The following is a 13,474-nucleotide window of genomic DNA, read 5'->3' on the forward strand; positions in this document are numbered from 1 at the left end:
ACTTTTCGAGGAAGGTCAGCAGTAACCCTGTTGGAATAATATGAAGAGCTCCCATTATGTTTCATAGGACTGTTTTCATCTCGGATCAGCAGTGATTAATAACACTCTCTTTGAAGAAATAATCTGCCGAAGGCAGGAATGGTCTTCCAATGTAGCAAAGAAATCTAAGCTGTTTGATGTGTGTCTGTGTGTGTATACATGTGATGTTTGATACCTTGTTCTGGAAAATATTGAAAATATGAAAGAAATTGTGGTATCTAGAGAGAGCAGTTTAGATAGCTCTGCTATGGAGAAACAATTCAAAGTTCAAAGGTCAAAGTAAATCTTTATCAAAGTGCATACATGTCACCATATGCTACCCTGAGATTCATCTTCTTGCAGACAGTCACAGTAGAAGAAGGAAATACAATAGATTCAATAAAAAACTACACACAAGCAAAAGGTGACAAACAACCAATGTGTAAATTCGTGCATTTTGTACTATGTTCTTAGCCCTAGATCTCATAATGTTCACATTTCTCACAGCTTGTGCACCACAGCAAGCGAGTGAAGCTGGCACATTTTCTGCTCCACAGTTCCCGAGGAGACATTGGATGTGCAGATGGAGAATGAGTTTAAAAGAAGCAAATGGGGAAAGCCAGCACATTTTCTGTTCCACAGTTCCTGAGGAGGCATTAGATTGTGTAGAGGGAGAGTTAGTTTAAAAGAAGCGAGGAGGACAGCTGGCATATTTTGCATGTCACAGTTCCTGAGGAGACATTGGGTTGCAAAGAGGGCAAGTGAGTTTAGAAGAAATGAACAGGGGCATTTTGCAAACCACTGTTCCGAGGGTTTGCGTATAATTAGGCACTTGGCAAGATCCAATAAAGATAAGTTCGGTTCAAGCAGAGCAGCCATTGTGTGAGTGGGTCATTGTTAGAGTGGGGAGTAGAGGCTTTGGCTCATCAAGGCTTCAGAAAGACAGGCATAAGCTGCAGGTAGGTTATTTTTACAGTATTTATTTATTCTTTTTTTTCTTTCTTTTTGTACATTTAGAGCAGCGAACATGCCAGCAGGATAGTAGAAGTGCATCAAGCTCCAGCTTCAAACAGACTGTGTTAAGGAATTGGAGCAAGAACTGGATGAACTCCAGATAATTTATGAGGCTGAGAGTTGATTGACAGGACATACAGGGAGGTAGTTTCACCCAAGGTGCAGGACACAGGTAACTGGGTGACCATCAGGAGGGTGAAAATGTATAAGCAGCCCATGGCTGAGTACCCCTGTGGACATTCCCCTCAACAATTTTGGATACTGTTTGGGGGGGGTGGTGTTTGACTTAGCAGAGGAAAGCCATGGTAGTCACTGTGTTTGGCTCTGTGGCGCAGAAGGGAAGAGGGAGAGGACGCAAGCTGTGTTGATAAGGGATTCGATAGGAGAACAGAAAGGGTGTTCTGAGGATAAGAATGAGATTCCCGGATGTTAGAATGCCTCCCAAGTTCCAGGGTCAGGGTCATCTCCGATCAAGTCCACAGCATTCTTAAGTGAGAAGGTGAGCTGCTAGAGGTCATGGTCCATGAATGACATGAGTAGGAGGGGTTATGTTATCCTGCAAAATGAGTTCAGGGAGTTAGCAGCTAAATTAAAGGATGGAAACTCCATGGTTGTGATCTCAAGAATGCCACATGCTGTTGAGGCCAGAAATTGGAAATTCATACAATTTAACGTGGTAAGGAGATGGTGAAGAAAGGAGGGGTTCAGTTTTTTTATCGTTAGCTCTCTTTCAGGGAATATGGAACCTGTACAGAAGGCATGGTTTGCACTTGAATTGGAGTTGGACTAATATCCCTGTGGGAAGGTTTGCATGGTGGGGTGTGAGTTTAAACTAGAGTTAAAGGGGGATGGGAACCAGGGCACCAAGACAGATAGTGGAATGGTTGTGGAGAAAGATGTTTTTAAACCTACATAGAAAATTAGGAATCAAAAGGTGGGACTAATGTTCCAAGCAACATATATTTTAATGCAAGGAGTATTGTAAGAAAGGGTTAGGAGCATAGATCAGCACATGGAATTATGATGTTGTAGCCGTTAGTGAAACTAGGTTACAGGAGGGGCAGGACTGGGGTTCTGTTTTTTCAGACGTGACAGAGTTGGAGGGATTAAAGGGGGAGGGGGTGGCATTAACAGTTAGGGAAAATATAACAGCAGTGCTCAGACAGGACAGACTGGAGAGCTCGTCCAGTGAAGCTTTATGGGTAGACTGTTGCAAGAAATACAAGACTGTGATGGAAGTTGATTTTAACTTTCCACATATTGACTGGGAGTCCCATACTGTGAAAGAGCTTGTCAAAAGTGTTCAGGAAAGTTTCCTCAATCAGAACGTAGGTGTTCCCTCAGACCCTGTGGGAGGCTATTGCAGAAATTGCAGAGGACGTAGCAGAGATATTTAAACATCTTTAGCCACAGGTGAGGTGCTAGACGATTGGTGGATACCAAATGTTGTTCTGTTGTTTAAGAAAGGCTCTAAGAATTGGCCAGGACAGTACAGGCCAGTGAGCCTGATATCAGTAGTGGAAAGATTATTGGAAGCTATTCTAAGGGGCCAGATATATAAATATTTGGATAGACGTGGACTGATTATGGATAGTCAACATGGTTTAGTGCATTGTAGGTCATGTCTAACTAATCGGAGGAAAGGGAAGTTGGTTCACAAATAGAGAAAGTTTGGAGACAGTGTGAAAGGGAGCATAGGAAGGTGATAGAGAAGGGATGCGCTCAGTCCAATGGGTTGAGATGTGTCTATTTAATGCAACGAGTATCATGAATAAAGCGGATGAGCTTAGAGCGTGGATCAGCACTTGGAGCTATGATGTTGTGGCCATTACAGAGACTTGGATGGTGCAGGGGCAGGAATGGCTACTTCAAGTGCCAGGCTTTAGATATTTCAGAAAGAATAGGGGGGGAGGCAAAAGAGGTGGGGGCGTGGCACTATTGATCAGAGATAGTGTCACAGCTGCAGAAAAGGAGGAAATCATGGAGGAGTTGTCTACAGAGTCTCTGTGGGTGAAAGTTAGGCATAGGAAGGGGTCAATAAATCTACTGGGTGCTTTTTTTTATATAAACTACCCAATAGTAACAGGGACATCGAGGAGCAGATAGGGAGACAGATTCTGGAAAGGAGTAATGATAACAGGGTTGTTGTGGTGGGAGATTTTAATTTCCCAAATATTGATTGGCATCGCCCTAGAGTGAGGGGTTTAGATGGGGTAGAGTTTGTTAGGTGTGTTCAGGAAGGTTTCTTGACACAATATGTAGATAAGCCGACAAGAGGAGAGGCTGTACTTGATCTTGTATTGGGAAATGAACCTAGTCAGGTGTCAGGTCTCTCAGTGGGAAAGCATTTTGGAGATAGTGATCACAATTCTATCTCCTTTACCATAACATTGGAGGGAGATAGGAACAGACAAGTTAGGGAAACATTTAATTGGAGTAACGGGAACTATGAGGCTATCAGGCAGGAACTTGGAAGCATAAATTGGAAACAGATGTTCTCATGGAAATGTACCGAAGAAATATGGCAAACGTTCAGGGGATATTTGTGTGGGGTTCTGAGTAGGTACATTCCAATGAGACAGGGAGAGGAAGGTACGGTACAAGATCCATGGTGTACAAAGGCTATTGTAAATCTAGTTAAGAAGAAAAGAAGAGCTTACGAAAGGTTCAAAAAACTAGGTAATGATATGAATCTGGAAGATTATAAAACTTGCAGGAAGGAGCTTAAGAATGAAATTCGGAGAGCCAGAAGGGGCCATGAGAAGGCCTCGGTGGACAGGATTAAGGAAAACCCCAAGGCATTCCACAAGTATGTGACGAGCAAGAGAAGATAAGACGTGAGAGAATCGGACCAATCAAGCGTGACAATGGAAAAGTGTGTATGGAACTGGAAGAAATAGCGGAGGTACTTAATGAATACTTTGCTTCAGTATTCACTTCAGAAAAGGATCTTAGCGATTGTAGGGATGACTTGCAGCAGACTGAAAAGCTTAAGCATATAGACATTAAGAAAGAGGATGTGCTGGAGCTTTTGGAAAGCATCAAGTTGGATAAGTCACCGGGACCGGACGGGATGTACCCCAGGCTACTGTGGGAAGCAAGGGAGGAGATTGCTGAGCCTCTGGCAATGATCTTTGCATCATCAATGAGGATGGGAGAGGTTCCGGAGAATTGGAGGGTTGCGGATGTTGTTCCATTATTCAAGAAAGGGGGTGGAAATATCCCAGGAAATTATAGGCCAGTGAGTCTTACTTCAGTGGTTGATGGAGAAGATCCTGAGAGGCAGGATTTATGAACATTTGGAGAGGCATAATATGATTAGGAATAGTCAGCATGGCTTTGTCAAAGACAGGTCATGCCTTCCGAGCCTGACTGAATTCTTTGAGAATGTGACTAAGCACATTGTTGAAGGTAGAGCCATAGATGTAGTGTATATGAATTTTAGCAAGGCATTTGATAAGGTACCCCATGCAAGGCTTATTGAGAAAGTAAGGAGGCACGGGATCCAAGGGGACATTGCTTTGTTGATCCAGAACTGGCCACAGAAAGCACAGAGTGGTTGTAGACAGGTCATATTCTGCATGGAGGCTGGTGACCAGTGGTGTGCCTCAGGGATCTGTTCTGGTACCCCTATTCTTTGTGATTCTTATAAATAACCCGAATGAGGAAGTGGAGGGTTAGGTTAGTAAATTAGCTGATGACACAAAGAACAAGAATTCTGCAGATGAAGGGTCTCGGCCTGAAACTTCGACTGCACCTCTTCCTAGAGATGCTGCCTGGCCTGCTGCATTCGCCAACAACTTTTATGTGTGTTGCTTGATGACACAAAGGTTGGGTGTGTTGTGGATAGTGTGGAGGACTGTCAGAGGTTACAACGGGACATTGCTAGGATGCAAAACTGAGCTGAGAAGTGGCAGATGGAGTTCAACCCAGATATGTGTGAGGTGGTTCATTTTGGTAGGTCAAATATGATGGCAGAACATAGTATTAATGGTAAGACTCTTGGCAGTGTGGAGGATCAGAGGGATCTTGGGGTCTGAGTCCATAGAACACTCAAAGCTGCTGTGCAGATTGACTCTGTAGTTAAGAAGGTATACAGTGCATTGGCCTTCATCAATCGTGGGATTGAGTTTAAGAGCCGAGAGGTAATGTTGCAGCTATATAGGACCCTGGTCAGACCCCACTTGGAGTACTGTGCTCGATTCTGGTCGCCTCACTACAGGAAGGATGTGGAAACCAGAAGAAGGGTGCAGAGGAGATTTACAAGAATGTTGCCGGGATTGGGGAGCATGCCTTATGAGAATAGGTTGAGTGAAGTCGGCCTTTTTTCCTTGGAGCGACAGAGGATGAGAGGGGACCTGATAGAGGTGTACAAGATAATGAGAGGCATTGATCGTGTGGATAGTCAGAGGCTTTTCCCCAGGGCTGAATTGGCTAGCACAAGAGGGCATAGTATTAAGGTGCTTGGAAGTAAGTACAGAGAAGGTGTCAGGAGTAAGTTTTTTACACAGAGAGTGGTGAGTGCGTGGAATGGGCTGGCAGCAGCGGTGGTGGAGGCGGAAACGATGGCCTCTTTTAAGAGACTCCTGTATGGCTACATGGAGTTTAGAAAAATAGAGGGCTATGGGTAAAGCCTAGGTAGTTCTGAGGCAGGGACATGTTTGGCACAGCTTTGTGGCCCAAAGAGCCTGTATTGTGCTGTAGGTTTTCTATATTTCTATGTTTCTTAATTTTACAGAGTTTTTCAAGGAAGTTAGCGGGGAAGTTGATGAAGGCAAGGCAATGGATGTTGTCTACATTGTCTTTAGCAAGGCCTTCGGTGTAGTCCTGCATGGGAGATTGGTCAAACATGTTTAGTCACTTGGCATTCAAGAGGAGGTAGTAAATTGGATTAGACATTGGCTTCTCAGAAGAATCCAGAGAGTGGTAGTAGATTGTTGCCTCTCTGACTGGAAGCCTCTGACTAGATATGTGCCACTGGGATTGGTGCTGGGTCTGTTGTTGTTTGTCATCTATATCAACAAACTGGATCAGCAAATTTACAGATGACACCAAGATTGGGAGTGTCGTGAGAAAGACTATCAATGATTGCAGAGGAATCTGGACCATCTTGGAAAATGGTCTGAGAAATGGCAGATGGAACTTAACACAGAGGTGTTGCACTTTAGGAAGACCAACTGGGGTAGGACTTACACATCATTGGGTACGTTTAGAGCTGAAGTTTATAGGTTCTTGCATTAGGCAGGGCATCAAAGGTTATGATGTGAAGGCAGGAGAATGTGATTGAAAGAGATAATAGATCAGCTATGATGGAATGACCGAGAAGGTCCAATAGGCTTATTTGTCTAATCCTGCTCTGTTGTTTTATGGTCTAACAGTATTGATAAGTTGTTAGTGAAAAATACATGGTAAAAGGGTATATCCTGGTGGAATATGAAATTGTTCACTTTAGAAGGAGAATGATAAAGCAGGTAATAATTTAAATGGAGAAAGCCTGGAGATAGCTGGAGAACGAAGGGATTTGGGGCTCTCTTACCTATAGGTGTGGCCTGTAATCAGAAGGACTTACTGTACAATGTTCAGAAGGCACATCAAGAGTATTGTGAATGATTTGATTCCCTTATTTAAGGAAAATGTATTGTCTTTGGAACAGTCAGAGAAGGTGAGTTAAGATGAATCTGGGTATGGAAGGATTGTTTCATATCAAAAGCTGAACAAGTTGGAACGTATTCCATGGAGCTTACAGAAATGGAGAAGAATATTATTGAAACATTTCTTAGGTGCCCTGTCGGAGTAAATGGCTGTTGAATGTTTACCTTTTGAGAGAGTTTGAGACCAAGTGGCATCCTTAGAGTAAGGACAAATCAATTTCAACTTCAAGTTTGTCATCTGACTGTACATATATACAACTAAATGAAACAACGCTCCTCTAGACCGTGGTGCACCCATGATATTTGTGTAAAAATCACCCACAGCACAGAAAACAAAATATTACCACAAATAAGTAAATAAAATTTGATTTATTAACATGCAACATGCATGTGTGTGTGCAGCACAGGTAAACAGTAAACAGCTCGCTGTCCTAGTGATGAGACTTTGGTGGTGGTAGGTTATTCATGTAGGACTGAGAAAAGAAAAAAAATTGAGTCTTTGGATTCTCTTGCCCAGAAAATTGCAGAGGTTAAATCCTTGAAATGTATGCAGAGTCAAAATCAGGTTCAGGTTTTGTTGTCACTGACATAAGTCGTGGAATTTGTTGCTTTGAGGCAGCAGCACCATCCAGCTGTGACAAATAACTCTAAATTACAATACAAGAATGAGTAAATAATGCACAAAAGGAATAAAGGCATCCGTTAGTCTTGCGAGACCATGAATCTGCGCCCGGAAAGTCTTCACTCTCCAGGGCGCAGGCCTGGGCAAGGTTGTATGGAAGACCGGCAGTTGCCCATGCTGCAAGTCTCCCCTCTCCATGACGCCGATGTTGTCCAAGGGAAGGGCAAGGGCCGATACAGCTTGGCACCAGTGTCGTCGCAGAGCAATGTGTGGTTAAGTGCCTTGCTCAAGGACACAACACGCTGCCTCGGCCAGGGCTCGAACTCAGGACCTTCCGATTGCTAGTCGAACGCCTTAACCATTTGGCCACGTGCCCACACAAAAAAAGGAATAGTGAGTTAGTGTTCATGGGTCTATGGCTGAGATCTAGAAGGGAATCAAGGTTTAAGGGTAAAGAGCAGTAAGGTGCACTTTAGGAAAGGTAAATAGGTTGTGATCTTTATGAATGGCAAAGCCGAATTAAAGAGCCTATTTTGTATGGTCTTAACATCTTATGATCACTGCCCCCAAAATGCTTCCCCCTTTATCTGTTTATTTATTGAGATACAGCGCGGAGTCGGCCCTTCCAGCCCTTTGTGCCGTGCTGCCCACCAATCTCCTGATTTAATTCTAGCCTAATCACGGAACAATTTATAATAGCCAACTAACATCCCAATCAGTATTTCCTAATCATGGGACAATTTATAATGATCAATTAACCTCCCAATCAGTATGTCCATGGACTATGGAAGGGAACCGGAACACTGGGAATAAACCCACATGTTCACAGTGGCGAGAAGGCAAATTTCTGCCCTTTTCCACTTGGTTAGATTCATTCCCAAAAAAAATTGTCTTCAACCATCTTCTCTTCTGACGGGCAAGCTGCATACTGATTGATAAAGCTGTCTTCAATAAATTCCAGGGGTCGTAGATTTAAATTACCTATGTCCATTTTTTTTGACTGGCAAGGAAATATGGTGTGAATAACCTTTTCAATGCTGTATATGACCATGATTCTGAATCTGTGCTTTCCTCTGCCGCTCCTACAGTTAATATTAGGGTGGTTGAAATACCCTACCATTACTGCCTTGTCATTTTTACACTTCTCAGAAATATACTCTATTAAATCCCTTTATTATTTTAAACACTTTCATTAGATCATGCCTCATCCGTCTAAACAAGGGAAAATCCAAACGTGGTTTAAGTAATCTGTCTGCGTGAATTAACATTTTCCTGCATCAGTTTAATGAAATGTACTGTTTTGTTTAGTATATATCTCTGTAAACTCAGGTGGATGCTGCATGTATAAGGCAGGCAACATAGTACAAATAACCAGAGAGTGGTGAATCTGTGGAGGGGGTGGCTGTGGAGTCTAAGACATTGGGTATATACAAGGCAGAGGTTGATAAGATACTGATTACTCAGGACATGAAGGGTTACGGGGAGAAGGCAGGAGAATGGGATTGAGAGGGAAATGGACCAGCCATGATGAAATGGCGGAGAAGACTCGATGGGCCAAATGGCCTAATTCTGCTCCTGTATGTTATGGTGTTATGCACTTATAGATTGTATAGGATGTACCTAATAAAGTGGCCACTGAGTGTATATTTGTGGTCCTCTCCTGCTGTCACCCACCCACTTCAAGATCCAACATGTGTGTTCAGAGATGCTCTTCAGCACACTGTTGTAAGATTCAGGATTCATAATTCAAGACCACGTAATGTCATTTCCTGTGTGCAAGTGTAAGGAGAATGAAGAAATTGTAACTCTGGATCGGATGCAGCACAAAAATACACAAAAGATAATGAACACAATAGTAATAAAAATGTAATAAATATACATGCATATCATTGCTATATACATAGATTGTATGTCTGTGGAGTGACACTAAGCTGTAACATAAGGTGACTGACAGGAAATAATAAAGTAGTGGTGGAGTTAGTGGGTGGAGGTGTTGATCAGCCTTACTGCTTGGGAAAAGTAACTGTTTTTGAGTCTGGTGGTCCTGCTGTGGTTGCTACATAGCCTTCCTGGATCGGACTGGGACAAGCCATTCATGAGCAGGGTGTGTTGGATCCTTTTCCGACAATTTTTTGTATATATGTATGTCTTTGTTGGCAGGTAGGTTGGTGCCAGTGATGCGTCGGGCGGCTTTGACTACTCATTATAGAGCCTTCCTGGATGCCATAGTGCAGTTTCTGTACCAAGCAGTAAGGCAGCTAGTCAGGATGCTGTCTACTATGCATCTGTATGTGCAACGTCCAGCTCTCTTTGGCTTCCTCGGAAAGTAGCGGCCCTGGTGAGCTTTCATGACTGCGTAGGATGTGCTCTGGGACCATGAGGGGTTGTGTGTGATGTGCACTTCGAGAACTTTTGAAACTTCTTGCAGTTTCCATTGCTGTGCTGCCGGTGTAAGGTGGGAGAGGGGATGGTGGAGCGATGTAACCTTGAGGTTATTTGAGTTACTGTTCCCTTCCTTTCAGTTTGAACCAGTCTGCCCATTCTCCTTTGACCTTTCTCATTAATAAGTTAGTTTCACCCACAGAACTGCTGTTCACTGGATGTTTATTCTTTTTGCGCACCATTCTCTTTATAAATTCCAGAGACTGCTTTGTGTGAAAATCCCAGGCGATCAGCGTCAGCAGTTTCTGAGATACTCAAACCACCCCATCTGTCATTAACAATCATTTCTTGGTCAAAGTCACTTCGATCAAATTTCTTCCCTATTCTGATGTTTATTCTGAGCAACCAGTGAACCTCTTGACCAAGTCGGCGTGCTTTTTTTGCATTGAGTTGCTGCCATATAATTGTCTGATTAGATATTTGCATTAATGAGCCGGTGTGCAGGTGTTTCTAATGAAGTGGCCAGTGAGTATTTTTATCTGTATGCAGGTGACCAATACACAACTTGTTTTGCAAACGGAGCTCTGATTAAGGCTCTGAACAACTGAAGCAAGAATTCACTCAATTCTGCTCCAGCCTTTCTAAGATAATGTCTGACATCCCATTAACTTTATTGACTGCTTTGCCTACCTGCGGGATGTGAAGTTGTATTTTCCAGGGATCTCAGCTCATCTTGCGGTTTAATCACTGTACTGAATCTTGTATCCATTTCGAAATGCTGTTAAGCTAGGAAGTATTGAGGGCAGGAAACTACAAAGATAAGAGAAGAATGGGCAAGTCTGTCTTGGAGAGGATCCAGTCTGCTGCTACATTCTGAGCACATCTGTCAGGAGGCATTCTGAAAGCAACGCGGCCATGGTTAATGGGCCCAGTACGTTTGGACTTCACATGGTGTTCTGTGGACCAAAGCCAGCTGATGTAGACTTCCCATCTCAGGTTATACACATGCAGCTGACAGGTGGAAAATCACCTTTCAGGAGCATGTTAAATGAATCTTTATAATTGCTTCAACTTTACTTGTTACTGAATGTGTTTATAGGTGTTTGTGTGAGAGTGTTTTAACGTTTACACATGTTTTTGTCACTTTTATTGGCCTAGTTTTGCTTTTTGTTAATGGGTCTTGAATACTTGTGAATGCAAAAGACATTCACAAACAACTTGGGATGTGGTGAGTCTTGGGTGAGGAGTTCAAGTTCTCCAGTGTTGCCGCTGGCTGATTGAGTAGGGAGAGATCCTATGCTACCCTGGGCATTAGGACTGAGCAGAAATGTAGACAACTCATGTAATGTTGGATATACAGTACTGCACAAAAGTCTTAGGGGTGTGTGTGTAAAAAGGCATCCGTTAGTCTTGCGAGACCATGGATCTGCACCTGGAAAGTCTTCACTCTCCAGGGCGCAGGCCTGGGCAAGGTTGTATGGAAGACCAGCAGTTGCCCATGCTGCAAGTCTCCCCTCTCCATGACACCAGTGTTGTCCAAGGGAAGGGCATTAGGACCCATACAGCTTGGCACCAGTGTTGTCGCAGAGCAATGTGTGATTAAGTGCCTTGCTCAAGGACACAACACTTTCCCTCGGCTGAGACTCGAATTCACGACCTTCAGGTCGCTAGTCCAATGCCTTAACCACACTGGCCATGTGCCCACGAGCCCATATGTGTGTGTGTGTGTGTGTATATGTATATATATATATATACATCTGCAAAAAAATCATGACATATGTGAGTGATGATAAAGCTGATTCTGATAAGTGTCTGTGTTGTGGACTGAGAGTGGAAAGGGGGCAAGGAGAGGGGAATTGAGGTAGGGAAAAGGAGAGGGGAGACAGCAGGAAGCACTGGAGAGACATTCTGTAATGATCAATAAACCAATTGCTTGGGATCACCTTGCCTGGTGTCTCAGAACTGGCTGTGTCTGCCACCTGTCCCATACCGCTCCCACGGCACTCCACCCTCACCATTCCCAGCATCCTTTGCTCCCGCCAGATTTACAAACTTGTTCTCTCCAATTTGACAAATACAGTGCTGTGCAAAATCCTTCGGCACCATAACTAATGTACACGGGTCTAAGTGTTTTGCACAGTGCTGTACCAGCGTAGTCCCGAAAGGAGATGACCAGTAATTGGAGGGTAGCAGAAGGTCTGCCCTATAGAATCCAAGGTGTGAGAATAAGTAGTCGTTCATTTTAGAACCATTAATGATAAATTGAAATATTTCCCCAGTGAAGTGTGAAAGAAGGCATGGCAGACTGATGGCATGTGGACTTAATCGACAGAAGAGAACAATTATTGTCATTCTCAAATGTGAAGAATACTTGCACGTTTCGATGAAATGGGAGATTTCAAGTCTGGTGAAGACGGTCAGGACAATGTAAGCAGTACCATGATTTCCATGTCCAGGTTTAGTATTTTTGATGTCAAGGACAAAACACAACAAAATCTCTCTGCCAACTTAGCTACTTAACATTATAATGAATTTGCACCTCAGAGATGGGCATTTCATCTTCATTTGTTGAAGTCTGCCTTGCTGCCCATTTAAGTCTCTTTCAGCCTTAGATCCTCTTTCGTAGCAACCATCTGTTAAGCGAGGAATTGAACACAAGTAGCAGGTAATGCTTCAGTTACATGAGGCTTTGTTACGACTGCATCTGGAATACTGTGTACAATATAAATCTCGTTTAACTGCCCTGGAAGCAAAGAGGTTTACTTGAGCAGTATTGGTAGTGATAACCCCAACGTATCCGTGGATGTGAACTTCACCCACTGAGGACATTTATAGCAGCAGGTACTGAAAGAAGGCCTGGAAGATTACTGGGGACACCAGTCACCCTGACCGTAAACTATTTCAGCTGCAGATGCTACCACAGCATTAAAGCCAGGACCAACAGGCTACAGGATAGCTTTTTCTACAACCCATTAGACTTTTAAGTTCACATGTCTGTACATTGCAATTGAGTCATCACGCAAAGATTTTTACTCCCTCACGTTGCGGGATGGATGTAAGATTTAAATAAATTTCTAAATTCTAAAAAAAATTCTAATGTAACTGTTGTCTTATTAGGGTAATCACAAACGGAAAATCTGCAGATGCTGGAAATCCAGGCCACGCATGCACGCACCACCCTCACCCCTGTCCCACCCCCGGAGGAAGGGTCTCGGCCTGAAATGTCAACTGTTTACTCTTTTCCATAGATACTGCCCAGCCTGCTGGGTTCCTCCAGAATTTTGTGTGTGTTGCTGGTCTTATTAGGGTAGATTGGTCAAGCTAGACTTGCATATGAGAAGAACAAGAGGACAGACGTACGGGGAATCTGGAATAAATTATGCTCGACTGGAGAAACCCAGTGGGTCAAGCAGTATAGGTAGATGGAAAGATTGGCTTCATTTGTCACATTTACATTGAAACATACAGTGAAGTCCATCATGTGCATCAAATCAAATCAGCGAGGACTGTGTTTGGCAGCTTGCAAGTTTTGCCACGTATCTGGTGCCATCATAGCATACCTATAATTCACTAATGCTAAACTGTACATTGTTGGAATGTGGGAGGAGACCGGAACACCCAGAGGAAACCTACGTGGTCACGGGGAGAAAGTACCTACCCCTTACTGGCAGCGGCGGAAATTGAACCCCAAACTTACAACTGGCTGCTATAAAGATGATAAAGGAATGATCATGAGAAAAACGAAGCAAGACAAAGAGGTGAGGTGAGGACTAATAGGTGATAGATG

General features: G+C 43.4%; 1 protein-coding gene across 1 annotated transcript in view; it reads left to right on the forward strand.

The window, feature by feature from the left end:
* Window positions 1-13,474, forward strand: part of gabrb3 (gamma-aminobutyric acid type A receptor subunit beta3) — a 383,905-nt gene that overhangs the window by 116,702 nt on the left and 253,729 nt on the right. The window lies entirely within an intron of this gene.

This window comes from Mobula birostris, chromosome 7, assembly GCF_030028105.1.
Source record: "Mobula birostris isolate sMobBir1 chromosome 7, sMobBir1.hap1, whole genome shotgun sequence".
NCBI lineage: Eukaryota > Metazoa > Chordata > Chondrichthyes > Myliobatiformes > Myliobatidae > Mobula > Mobula birostris.